This window comes from Hipposideros armiger, unplaced genomic scaffold, assembly GCF_001890085.2.
Source record: "Hipposideros armiger isolate ML-2016 unplaced genomic scaffold, ASM189008v1 scaffold_621, whole genome shotgun sequence".
NCBI classification, from domain to species: domain Eukaryota; kingdom Metazoa; phylum Chordata; class Mammalia; order Chiroptera; family Hipposideridae; genus Hipposideros; species Hipposideros armiger.
The window spans coordinates 859,574-870,566 of record NW_017731971.1 but is presented as its reverse complement, the minus strand read 5'-3'; the positions used below and the strand labels follow the sequence as shown (position 1 = coordinate 870,566).

The 10,993-nt window shown below is 41.0% G+C and overlaps 1 long non-coding RNA gene across 1 annotated transcript in view; it reads right to left on the bottom strand.

Moving 5' to 3' along the window:
• The window catches only part of LOC109372269 (uncharacterized), a 15,840-nt gene extending 12,714 nt beyond the window's left edge, over positions 1 to 3,126 (bottom strand). Inside the window, exons 1-2 of the long non-coding RNA XR_002122022.1 lie at positions 2,981 to 3,126; positions 2,500 to 2,581 (exon numbers count right to left, since the gene is read on the bottom strand). This is a non-coding gene — a long non-coding RNA (uncharacterized LOC109372269). The remainder of the gene's footprint in view (positions 1 to 2,499; positions 2,582 to 2,980) is intronic.
• Between the last annotated feature and the right edge of the window lie 7,867 nt (positions 3,127 to 10,993).

The following is a 10,993-nucleotide window of genomic DNA, read 5'->3' as shown; positions in this document are numbered from 1 at the left end:
GGCAGCCCAGCTCCAGGTTGAGCTGTTGTTCAGCATCTTAGCTGTGGAGGGCAGTGTTCACTGGCCCTCATATGTGGGATCCGAACCGGGGCCCCCTGGCATCCCAAGCGAGTTCTTAACCATCGCGCCACTCGGGTGGCCCGAAAAGTATTCTTTACATTAAGCCAAATCTGTCTCCTTGGCTGTGCTCCACTTTTAACTTAGGACCATATAGGGTAACACACATCTTGTCCATATACAAGATTGTTAGGATTTGAAGATAGCTATCAAGCACTTGTTGACTCATTTCTTCACTCATTTCTTCCTTTAATCATATCTCAGAGGATATGGTCTATCACTCTCGTCTTTTCCCGCTGAAGAAATTCTAGTGTGTCTATATCCCTTTTAAAATGTGGTGCCCAATACAGAATATACGACCCATGCAAACTCAAGATTATACATCCAGATATACTTTTATTGCTTGAGATGAGACCATAATGAGCCTTGAAGGTCAGCCTTGAAAGAATTTGGATTTTATTCTTTCAAGCATAGGGAACCACTGAAGGATTCTGAGCAGATGAATGCTTGAGAGCAGGGGCCATATCTTGCTGTGTATCCCACTGTCTCTAACTGGAATGTAAGCTTTAAGGGTTAGGCCTGCATCTGTCCCATTCATGGCATAGCTACAGGGGGCTTAGGGCAGGGCTGTTATACCTACATGAATGAATTAATATCTCTATCAGAGCCTGGCACACTGTACATATACAACTTATGCTTATTGAATGAAGCATGGTAAATAAAGCCATACTTGAGGAAGGTTGCCGATAACAGTTTGTAAAAGGTATTGGGGACAGGAAATAACAGACACCATACCATGAAAAACAACGAGAAGGAGCTGTATTATAGCACTCTCAGCAAGAGGTAACAACGGCATAAACTCGGATAACAGAGTGAGTAACAAAAAGGAAGGAATGGCTGTGAGAGGGTGAAAGAGGATTTGACAGGGTTTATCAATTAACTGAACATAAGGGCCGGCCGAATGGCTCAGTTGGTTAAGAGCTCGCTCAAGAGTTTGAGCTCTGAGCAACAGCGGTTCGAGTCCTGGCCCAAGCTGAGCAGCCACTGAGCTGCCAACAGGTAGCAGGATGGCTCAGCTAAAAAAAAAACAAAAAAAAAACACAAAAATTAACTGAACATATCGTGGGAGGAAGCAGGAAGTGATAAAGGGAACTCTGGGCCTTGAATTTGGATGGCTGAAAGAAAAAAACGTTGCCATTCGTAGAATTATTTAGTTTAGGATTAGCAGATATTTTAAGGGGCGATGATGAATTCAGTTTGGGGGAGGTTGAATGTAAAGGTGTGGCATGCTCAGGAGGCAGAAATAGGGGACTGAAGTTTAGGAGAAAAGAAGAGCAAGATCTTTAGAACCAAGAGTCACCCACGGGTAGGAGAATGGAAATCACAGGAGTAGATGAGATGGCCAAAGGAGAATTAGAAGCAAGGGAGCGTTTGCGTTTCTGGTGGTGGAAAAGAGGTCAAGGAAGCACAGATAGAATAACTACAAGTAGGAAAACCTGCAGAGCGTAGAGTCATAAACTTGGAGAAATGAGAGAATTTCAAGAATGGGGTTTGTGGGGCGGCCGGCTAGCTCAGGTGGTTAGAGTGCAATGCTCTATAACACCAAGGTTGCTGGTTCGATCCCCACATGGACTACTGAGATGCGCTCTCCACAACTATTGGGTTGTTGGAAAAGTCATGACGCATTTTTGCAACAAAAAAAAAACAGAAAAAATACGTCACGACTTTTCCGACAACCCAATAGATTGAAAACAACTACTTGACTTGGAGCCGATGAGTCCTGGAGAAACACACTGTTCACCAATTAAAAAAAAAAAAAAGTAAAAGAGAATGGGGTTTGCCAACAGCCTCCTTTGCTGCCGAGAGATGAAAAACTCTCAATATCTGGAAATTGGAAAACATCAAGTTGTCTTGATTCTCCTTCTCCTTATCTAATTGAATCTGAATTCCTGAACTTTGAATCAAAGGTCTCCAGTTTACTTATTCAAATATCTCACTCATAGCTGCCAACTTCCACTAAGCTAATTTGGCTCCTGTTAGTTAGGTTGATCTCTCTCCTCGCTCTCCCTTAAAGTGTAAAGTACGTTCTGACTGAATAAAGAAAAGGAAAAGGCTAATGTTGTTTTGGTTTCAAGTATGCCATGTATGTTCTTGGCTCTTATTTTCTCTTTTTCTTGACGGATGCAAATGACAGATAAAATGGTAGATCCAAAAATCTGTTTTCCAAAGAGAAGACCTGCCCTACAAGTTTTAAAAGTAGTTCTGAAGGCTGCTGTTTTGTTTGAGATGAACAGCAGCACTCTTCAGGACCAGGGTAGCGAAAAGGAGGTTGGGCCTCAATCTATTGGTTTATGTAAAATTTGATCCTGCTAAATTCGGAAACAGAATAACAGCATTTATAAATCTGCAGCCAAGCCAGTTCCTCTTTTACTTAACACTTACTAGAAAGATCAGTCACCTCTTCCTTTCCTTGTGCTCTCGTCCCAAATCACTTCATTTTCGCCATCTGTAGTATCTTGTGTTTCTTAAACAAAACAAAACAAAACAATTTAAAAATACCCAGCTTTTCTCCCCTGGCTATAAGTTTAGTCTGAAGAGAGAGGTGATGGTGAAGAAATATAATAATAAATTTCTCTTATTATAATCCCCCAGGTCAAAGACATCCTCTAGCTAATGGCACCAACAGTGGTCTCACCCCATCCCCCAACTTGCCTTAAAATAATACTATGCCTAAACCGTCCCCTCTCAGATCTCAGATGAAAGCTTCACTTTCAAAAAGACTCCAAGAAAAAACAGCTCTTTACTTCTCTCAGTCATTTCCCTAGTATTTCCCAAGCTTGTAGAAAGGTGCTATTAAACTCAGAAGAAATGGTGATTATTTCTGTAAAAACTCCACCAGGAAGGCAATAGGGGAATTACTTACCTTTTGAGAGAGTGACATCCAAGGCTGGCTGTGGGCAGGGCAGTCGCCTACTCAAGCACATCTCTTGGCAGCCTTTCCTCTTCCTCAACCCCCTCTTACAAAAGGAGACGGTTGCGAGCTCTCTCTCTTCCCCACTCCCACACTGAACTCAGAGGCTTCATAAATAGTTCAACTAAAACAGGATCCAGTTTCAGACACTCCTATATAGTGAGTGAGAAAGTGATCCCACGAGATTAAATTGGAGCCTAGATCAGTAGAAGAATATTTCCACAACTCTGCCAGATCTGGGGCAGCCAAGGTTAATAGCTCCAGTGATATCTTCTAAGTAGGATCACATGGGTGGTAGAAGACGAGTCAGTAGTGGGCATTTTGGTCTACGCAATGGTTCTCTGGATTAGCAGCATCACCTGGAAAATTGTTAGAGATGCAAATTCTTGGACCCCCATCCCAACCTTGATGAATCAGAAACTTGGGATGTGTTGGCATCTGTGTTTTCACCAGTCCTTCCAGGTGACGGTGATGTATGATCAAGTTTGAGAACCACTTGTCAACAAGATCAGTGAAGCTCTAAAAATCTCTCCTTGTCCTCATAAAGAATTTACTTAGGACATTTAGATCAGACAAGTCAAAACAATTTCACTTAGCTTTAGTTATTATACATGTTTAGTTATTATACACCTCAAATGCAAAATCGACTACTATTTCCTGTAAGATTTTATTTGGTTCATTAAAAAAAAGCTTCTATAAGATGCACGTGCACGTGTGTGTGTATGCTTATAAATATACAGAATATTTCTGGTAAGACACACTCCAGGGCTTCAAGTTACCATGTACCTTGTGCATATTATCTACTCAAAATTTCTTTTTTCAAGTAGATAAATTCTCAAAATATCACCCCTAAAAAAAAAAAAGTAACTGTCCTGAAAAAATGTGCTATATTTCATAAATATTTACTGAGTGCCTACTATGTGCCTGTCAATCACTGTGCTAGGTGCTGGGGACAGAATGAGAGTGAAGTATAGTCCCAGCCCTCAGAGTTTTATTTTCCCAAATAACACTAAGTGTAGCAACTAAAACATATTTTCAGGTTCCAAATGCCTCTTGCTCTTGACCGTACGATATTGTGTGGAAGAACTGAGGGATGGTGAGGGTAGTACCTCTTTCTTTCTAGAGTAGGAAAAACTAAAGCCTGAAACAAAACTCGGCTTTGGGCTCATTATAATAGCTACCATTTATTTAGTGATGGACCTAAAAAAACAAAATGATATCCTTTGTTTTTTTGTAATTATAAATATTAAATAAAGTCATATCACATTCAAACGTTACAGAAATAGGTACCAAAAGATAGAAATGTCCTGTTAATCCCATTCTCTAGAGATACATTGTTAATGGTTTGGGGAATTTCTCCAGCTTAATTTCTATATTTATTATAGAAATTTATAAAATTTATAAAATAATTATTAAAATAATTATTTATAAAATAATACTTATTTTATGCCTTTTTTTCATTTAACAGTATATCTTGGCCATCTTTCCATTTTAATACATATAGAGACACTTCATTTCTTTTTAAAAATTATTTATTTATTTATTTTATTATTATTTTTTTAGCTGAGCCATCCTGCCACTTGTTGGCAGCTCAGTGGCAGCTCAGCTCGGGCCGGACTCGAACTGCTGTTTCTCAGAGCTCAAACCTTTGAGCAAGCTCTTAATCAACTGAGCCACTCAGCCAGCCCAACACTTCATTTCTTTTAATGGTAGCTGAGTCCATTTCATAGATAACCCATGGTCCCTTTTCTCTATTAGAGGGCATTTGGGTTGTTTTGAATTTCTTATTGTTATATCAATATTGCCAATGGATATCCTTATACATATTTCTCTGGGCAAGTGTGGAAATGTTTTTGTGGGATAAGTTCCTTAAAACTTTAAAAATATAAATGCTGGGTTGTAGGATACGACCATGTAGAATTTTAGCTGGTATTGCCAAATTATACACTAAAAAGGTGATAGCGGTTCACAGTCCCTGCAAATAGATATGAAAGTGTCTGTTTTTTCACAGTAGCACCAATATAGGTAACTTTCAATCTCTGAAATATTTGTCCTGCTAATAGGCAAAAAATAATACGTTGGGTTTGTTTTGTTTTAAAAGATTTTATTGGGGATTTGGGGGAGGGGAACAGACAAGTTGCTGTCCTTTTGTTCTTCAGTCTAGTTGTGGAGGACGTCGCTTCACTGGCCCATGTTGGTATTATCGTTGCGTTTTTCCCGGGTGAGGCAGTTGCTTGCCTGCCATTGGACAGCTGCTCACGCTGGCTGCCAGCCACTCAGGGTAGCTTTATGGCAGCCCACCGCAGCAGGGGTTGCAGCCTATTGCCATCGCCGGCGACTCACGGCAGCCCAGCTCCAGGTTGAGCTGTTGTTCACCCTCTTAGCTCTAGAGGGCAGTGTCACTGGCCCGCATGTGGGATCCAAACTGGGGCTCTGCTGCTCAGAGCTAGCGTCCTAAGCCAGCTCTTAACCAACGTGCCACTTGGCCAGCCCCAATAATACGTTGGTTTTTAAAAATTTGCATTTCCCTAATTACTATGATAGTTGAATTTTTATTACTTGTACATCTTTTGAAGATTTCCTGTACCTATCCTTTCCATTCTTTGATTGGGCTACTCATCTTTTACGTATTGATTTGAAGATATATATACTTTTCTTTTTTTAGCTATAACTTTTTGTGATACATGTTGTTCCCAGTTGCTGTCCTCTGCCACGCCCACTCCCTCATTTTTGAATCTGCTACAAACATCAGCTTTCAGAATTCAACCTCTCTTCTCAGCCCAGTAACCTTCTTTTAGCTTCTCTTATTTTTCTGACCAGTCTCATCCCTTTTGAAACACACACTTTTTAAAAAGATTTTTATTGGGGATTTGGGGAATCGGAACAGACAAGTTGCTGTCCTTTTTTTTGTTCTTCAGTCTAGTTGTGGAGGACGTTGCTTCACTGGCCCAAGTTGGCACCATCATTGGGCTCTTCCCGGGCAAGGCAGATCAATTCCCGGCTTCTGGACGGCCGCTAACGGCGGCTGCTGGTCTCTCACGCTGGCTGCTGGCCACACACGGCAGCCCACGGCAGCCCATGGCAGCAGGGTCTGCAGCCTAGGCTGTCGCCGGTGACCCACGCAGCCCAGCTCCAGGTCGAGCTGTTGCTCAGCATCTCAGCTGCAGAGGGCAGTGTCACCGGCCCTCACATGTGGGATCCGAACCGGGGCCCTCTGGCGTCTCAAGCCAGCTCCCAACCAACGCGCTACTCGACCGGCCCCAAAACACACATTTTTAAACTGTGCTTTTTTCTGCAGCTCCAGAATCTTCCATCCTCACGATGCTGATCTCATCTGTCAGTCAGTCCTCCAATTCTGGGAAAAGTGTTCTCTTCATTCTCTGTCCTGAGGATTCTGTGTGAGCAGTGGCAGAGAAAGAATAAGAATGCTCCATAATGTTGTGAAAATTTACGCCTTCTCTTTTTGGGTCCTTGGAACATGCGACAATCATTTAATTCACACTTTTTTATTTATACATTTCCCAACCAATTACCTACAGTTGTACAGCTACACCCAGCACCATTTCTATACCTTTTATACTCAGTGGAAGTTTCACCTGTTATTTCTCTTTGAGAAAGTCTTTGCACAAGAGTTGTCAACTTCTCTCCCTCCACTCCAAAATGTCTGTGCTTTTTCAGTAAAAGGGTGCCTTGGTTTTTCTGAGAGTAAGAGTTCCTCATGCAGCCCTAACCTATCTCCTTGTCTCCCCTCGGACCAGTCTGACTTTCTTTTGCTGGGCACATATATTTCTTGCATTTTTAATTTGCCCCTTTCCACAAGCTCAGTCTATAGACATATTTTTCTAGTCCCACCCTAGCCTATCTGCCACCCCAGTATCCTTTGATTACTTTCTCTTCATTGCCATATTCCTTGAAAAAGTGGTGTATGCTAACCACCTGCCTCTATTTACTCACTTTCTATTAATTTCTCACTCACTGGAACTATGGTTTCCACTCCTACTTTCCTTAGATTTGCTCACCCTCTTCTCTGAACATACAGGGCTGTTGCCCAAACTCTTTTTTTTTTTTTAAAGATTTTATTGGGGTAGGGGAACAGCATTGGGGAATCGGGTAAGGGGAACAGACAAGTTGCTGTCCTTTTGTTCTTCAGTCTACTTGTGGAGGATGTTGCTTCACTGGCCCATGTTGGTATTATCACTGCACTCTCCCCGGGTGAGGCAGATTGGTCGCCGGCCACTGGACGGCTGCTCACTGCAGCTCTTGGCAGCTCACACCAGCTGCCAGCCACTCATGCTGGCTGCCCACCACACACGGTAGCTTATGGCAGCCCACTGCCACAGGGGCTGTAGCCTATGTGGTCACCAGCAACTCATGGCAGCCCAGCTCCAGGTCCAGCTGTTGTTCACCATCTTAGCTGTAGAGGGCGCAGTGTCACTGGCCCTCATGTGGGATCCAAACCAGGGCCCTGCTGCTCAGAGCTGTCATCCCAAGCCAGCTCTTAATCAATGCACCACTCAGCTGGCCCCCCCAAAACTCTTTTATCTTGAATCTCCTTTGGCTTTCACTGCCCTGCTCTTTCCAGGTTGCCTCGTCCTTCTTCCATCATCTGAAACAAGCATTTTCAGAGGTGTTCTTTGTGTCCTTTTTCTTATTTCTTTGAACTTTGGTACTGTTATATTCTGTAACCACCAATCGCTGACAGTCAATGTACAAGTTTAAGTCTAGGAACCAACCTCTCTTTTGGGCAGATGCCTTATCATTTCATATGCTTAATAAGCATTTTTACCTGGCTGTCCCACCAACCAATCCATCAACTGAACTCGAGCTGAACAAATCTGAACTTGCAGTTAACACCTGCCTCTGTCACTGATATCATCTTAAATGCCTTCTTTGATATCCCAGCTTCCTTTCATTCCATATACAATTACATGGCAGGCTTTATTGATTATTCTGTCACATTATTCATGACAATCATTTCCTTTTCAGTTTCATTGACCTATGTCAAGTCCTTGAAATTTCTCCTCTGGATTTCTGCAAAGCTGTTTACCCAAGTGGATTTCCTGCTTCCAGTCTCTCACCTCCCCAAAATAACCTGGATCAGTATTCCTTAAAATGTTAACTGCCAGGAGTAGGGTGTCCAGATAAAAGATAAATCGTTTGCTAGCATAAATATGTCATATGCAATATTTGGAAATTACTTATACTGAAAAATTATTTGTTGTTTGTCTGACGTTCAAGTTCACTGGCCAACCTATATTTTTATTTGCTAAATCTGGCAACCCTGTAAACTGGTGCATCTGCAGACCACCATTTTGTTTAAAAAACTGGCTTACCATAATGATTAAGGTAAAAGAAAAATTTGTGATAGTTTAAAAAACATAGTAATAGTAACTGTTTAATATTGGTAAGCTGAAAATATGTACTAGGCTAGTCTTTACGATCAACTTCCTAATTTTTATTTCTACTAAAATTAGAAAAATCAGAATTTATGAGTTTGTCAGATGTCATAATGAGTGCTTGATAATTTTGAATACAGTAGTTCCCCTTATCCTTGGGGGGTCCATTCCAAGACCCCCAATGGATGCCTCAAACTGTAGATACTACCGAACTCTATATGTATATACCATGTTTTTTCCTAACCATGAGGCGTGAGCAAAATATATGGTGAATGTTTAAATATAAAAAAATTTATTACAGTAAAAGACACATCACCATTAAACTCCCTCAAAATACTTCCCCTCGCTTTGAACACACTAATTCCATCGTTCTTGCCACTTTCTGAAGCAGTTCCGGAAGTCCTCCTTTGTGAGTGTCTTTAGTTGCGCTGTCGTGGCTGCCTCGATGTCCTGAATTGATTAAAAACGTTTACATTTCATGGTCGTTTTGACTTTGGGGAAGAGCCAGAAGTCACATGGTGCCAGATCTGGTGAATAAGGTGGATGAAGACACACCATAATGTTTTTATTTGACAGAAATTGCCGTATAACAGAAGTGATGTGTGACACGGAGCGTTGTTATGATGGAGGATGAAACCATTTCCCCATTTCATGTAATTGTGTTGTTCGTGATCCATGATTTACGGCACACTTTAAAACACACCTTCTCTCAACCGTGGCTCACACCTTACTCACTGCATTGAACAAGTTGAAACTTGTCAAAAACTGTTACTAAGGTTCGACGTGCCGCTTCCCTTATTGAAGATTCCTGCTTTTCCATTGGATGGCAGTTGGCAGCAGCATTCACCGTATTTTGTGATCACAACGGAAAGGCTCTGTGTCACACATCACTTCCGGTATGGCAATTTCTGTCAAATAAAAATATTACGGTGTGTCCTCATCCACCTTTCACCAGATCTGGCACAGTGCGACTTCTGGCTCTTCCCCAAAGTCAAAATGATTCAGGACATAGAGGCAGCCACGACAGCGCAACTAAAGACACTCACGAAAGAGTACTTTTTGAACTGCTTCAGAAAGTGACAAGAATGATGGGATAAGTGCGTTCAAAGTGAGGGGGAGTATTTTGAGGGGGGTTAATGGCAGTGTGTCTTTTACTGTAATGATATCTTTATTTAAACATCACCATATTGTTTGACCACACCTCATATACATACCCATGATAAAATTTAATTTATAAAGAGATTAACAACAATAACCAACAATAAAATAGAACAATTATAACAATATACTGTAGTAAAAGTTATGTGAAGGTGGTCTCTGGTATCATGAAGAGCTTCTAACTGAAGACAGTTTTCAGTAATTGGTGAGATCCTAAGTAGAAAACTTCAAAAGTTCAATGTTTCAACTTGGGAGAGAGTAGGAGCTGTATTCAGTTGCATGGGTTGTATTTGTCTCTGAAAAGCATTTTTTCCCCCATTCAGTTGCAACATTCAGATGTGGTTTAAAATATGTTCAATAATGCATCACTCATTGTTTTTTTCTCTGATGAAGAAAACTATCATGTATTGTGAAATAATAAACTTTTGGCAGTCAAGGCATTTCCATGACAGTCTGGTTTTCTTACAAAATCCCGGATAGTTTGTTTTAAGGTTAAAAATCATGGCATTTAGAGATAGAAGTCATAAGTTCCGGTTAATAAAAATAAGCTATTTGGGCAAACCTACTATCTGAAAAAATATATATAATTTATATATATATTATATATATAAAATATATATGAAAATATTAAAAAAATATATATATATATTATACATATAACACTATATATATATATATATTTAGTGTTATATGTATAATAAAGAAGGGATTTTTACTTCAGCCCTTTTTAAAAAGCTTGTAAGAGTACCTTTCCCATCACTGGCCTCCATATTTTATTGTGGAAAAAGTAGTCTTCTACCATTTGCCAATTTCTTCTCAAAGATTATGGTTGTTGGCTGCTATTTTACTATATTTGCAGTTTGTACTATTTTGTTCTATGCTGAATCAAAAGCAGGAGAAATATTCCTCTGAATAAAACAGAAAGTGAACTGACCTTTTATTTATTGTAGGAATAATGTCCTTTCTACACTCAAAGCTACAACTCCATCAGTTTTGATCCCAACATACCATTTCCAGATTTTTTTCATACCTCACATTCTTTTTTTTATTTATTTTTTATTTTTTTATTGGGGAATTGGGGGATGGGAACAGCGCCGGGGAATTGGGGGAATGGGGACAAGTTGCTGTCGTTTTGCTCTTCAGTCTAGTTGTGGAGGACGTCGCTTCACTGGCCCAAGTTGGCACCATCACTGCACTCTTCCCGGGCTAGGCAGATCAGTCGCCGGCTTCTGGAGGGCCGCTCACTGCGGCTGCTGGCTACATATGGTAGCCCATGGCAACCCACTGCCACAGAGGCTGCAGCCCACACCATCACTGGCGACTCCTGGCAGCCCAGCTCCAGGTCGAGCTGCTGCTCAGCATCTTAGCTGTGGAGGGCAGTGTCACTGGCCCTCATATGTGGGATCCGAAC